The sequence below is a fragment of the Argentina silus genome (genome assembly GCF_951799395.1).
Source record: "Argentina silus genome assembly, chromosome: 22".
NCBI classification, from domain to species: Eukaryota; Metazoa; Chordata; class Actinopteri; order Argentiniformes; family Argentinidae; genus Argentina; species Argentina silus.
This window is the reverse complement of record NC_139676.1, coordinates 2,386,600-2,389,099: the sequence shown is the minus strand read 5'-3', so window position 1 is coordinate 2,389,099 and position 2,500 is coordinate 2,386,600.

The following is a 2,500-nucleotide window of genomic DNA, read 5'->3' as shown; positions in this document are numbered from 1 at the left end:
AGATAGAGTTATTAATATCATAACACCATCATAACTGTTAATATCATAACACTGTTATAACTGTTAATATCATAACACCATCATAACTGTTAATATCATAACACTGTTATAACTGTTAATATCATAATACCATCATAACTGTTAATATCATAACACTGTTATAACTGTTAATATCATAACACCATCATAACTGTTAATATCATAACACTGTTATAACTGTTAATATCATAACATTGTTATAACTGTTAATATCATAACATTGTTATAACTGTTAATATCATAACACCATCATAACTGTTAATATCATAACATTGTTATAACTGTTAATATCATAACATTGTTATAACTGTTAATATCATAACACCATCATAACTGTTAATATCATAACACTGTTATAACTGTTAATATCATAACACCATCATAACTGTTAATATCATAACACCATCATAACTGTTAATATCATAACACTGTTATAACTGTCTGCAGTGTCTTCAGCTGTAACGAGGCAGTCATGTCCTGTCGTTTCCTATAGCGCCCCCTTTGGGCCGATCTCTGTGGCAACACATCAACACATCAACACATCATTTCACGAGTTTGGTGAAAATTGTCCCAGTGGTGTCACCTCTGAGATACAAACATACCAACATACAAATGAACAAATATGTTTGTATGTCACGTGTGATATCGCTGACACCACTGGAACAACTTTGAGGAACCTTGGTGTCTCTGTGTAGCCTGGTAGGCTCTCTGTGCTAAGCTAGCTGCTATGCTGTGTTTGTACTAGCCTGGTAGGCTCTCTGTGCTAAGCTAGCTGCTAGGCTGTGTTTGTACTAGCCTGGTAGGCTCTCTGTGCTAAGCTAGCTGCTATGCTGTGTTTGTACTAGCTTGGTAGGCTCTCTGTGCTAAGCTAGCTGCTAGGCTGTGTTTGTACTAGCTTGGTAGGCTCTCTGTGCTAAGCTAGCTGCTAGGCTGTGTTTGTACTAGCTTGGTAGGCTCTCTGTGCTAAGCTAGCTGCTAGGCTGTGTTTGTACTAGCTTGGTAGGCTCTCTGTGCTAAGCTAGCTGCTAGGCTGTGTTTGTACTAGCTTGGTAGGCTCTCTGTGCTAAGCTAGCTGCTAGCCTGTGTGTTTCGGTGACCGGATTTCTGAAATGAAAACCGGGGACGTTTCCAATTTGGTGGTCAATATAGAATTCAAATATCCAATGTTATTATCTATGAAATAGAAAAGGGGGACAATTCTGGTTTCATGTATGTTGACATGGTAACTGAAATCCTTAACAACATAACAAAGAAATAAGATGATGATGAGATTGGAAACTACATAATATACTTACAGGACCAGTCAGAAGATTGGACACACCTTCTCATTCAATGGTTTTTCTTTATTTTTATTATTTTCTACATTGTAGATTAATATTGAAGACATCAAAACTATGAAGGAACACATATGGAATTATGTAGTAAACAGAAAAGTGTTAAACAAACCAGAATATGTTTTATATTTTAGATTCTTCAAAGTAGCCACCTTTTGCAAGGTGTGTCCAAACTTTTAACTGGTACTATATATCAACCTAACCTGTATATTTCTCAGAAGAATGTGTTTTTAGGATTGCTCTGTCTTTGGTAATTCTCTTCACAGTTAGATTGAGATCTGTTTTTAATGCACAGTTAAAAACTGGGACAGGCTGCCAAAAATGGGGGCTGTCCCCGGAAAACGGGGGCGTCTGGTCACCCTACTGTGTGTGTGGTAGGTTGGTTGGCTCTCTATGCTAAGCTAGCTGCTAGCCTGTGTGTGGTAGCTTGGTGGGCTATGCTAAGCTAGCTGCTAGCCTGTGCTAGCGCCCCAGTAGAGGAAGGTCCTCTAAGCTGCTCTAAGCTGATCACTGGAGACTTAAGCTGTAAATCTGCTGCTGAAGCATCTGAGAACAACACATGGTGTATGTACACGACTACCAGGGGAGGCTGGGGGAGGTAGAACACCAGGGGAGGCTGGGGGAGGTAGAACACCAGGGGAGGCTGGGGGAGGTAGAACACGAGGGGAGGCTGGGGGAGGTAGAACACCAGGGGAGGCTGGGGGAGGTAGAACACCAGGGGAGGCTGGGGGAGGTAGAACACCAGGGGAGGCTGGGGGAAGTAGAACACCAGGGGAGGCTGGGGGAGGTAGAACACCAGGGGAGGCTGGGGAGGTAGAACACATGGGGAGGCTGGGGGAGGTAGAACATCAGGGGAGGCTGGGGGAGGTAGAACACCAGGGGAGGCTGGTGGAGGTAGAACACCAGGGGAGGCTCGGGGAGGTAGAAACTGGAGGATGGTCCTCTGTGGCTCAGTGGGTAGAGCACGGCGCTAACAACGCTTAGATTGTGGGTTTGATTCCTTCTGGGACCATCTATACTGAAATGTATGAACTCACTGCAATGTAAGTCGCTTTGGATAAAAGCATCAGCTAAATGTCAGATATTATTATTATTATTATTATTATAATATTAGGACAGGCTCACTG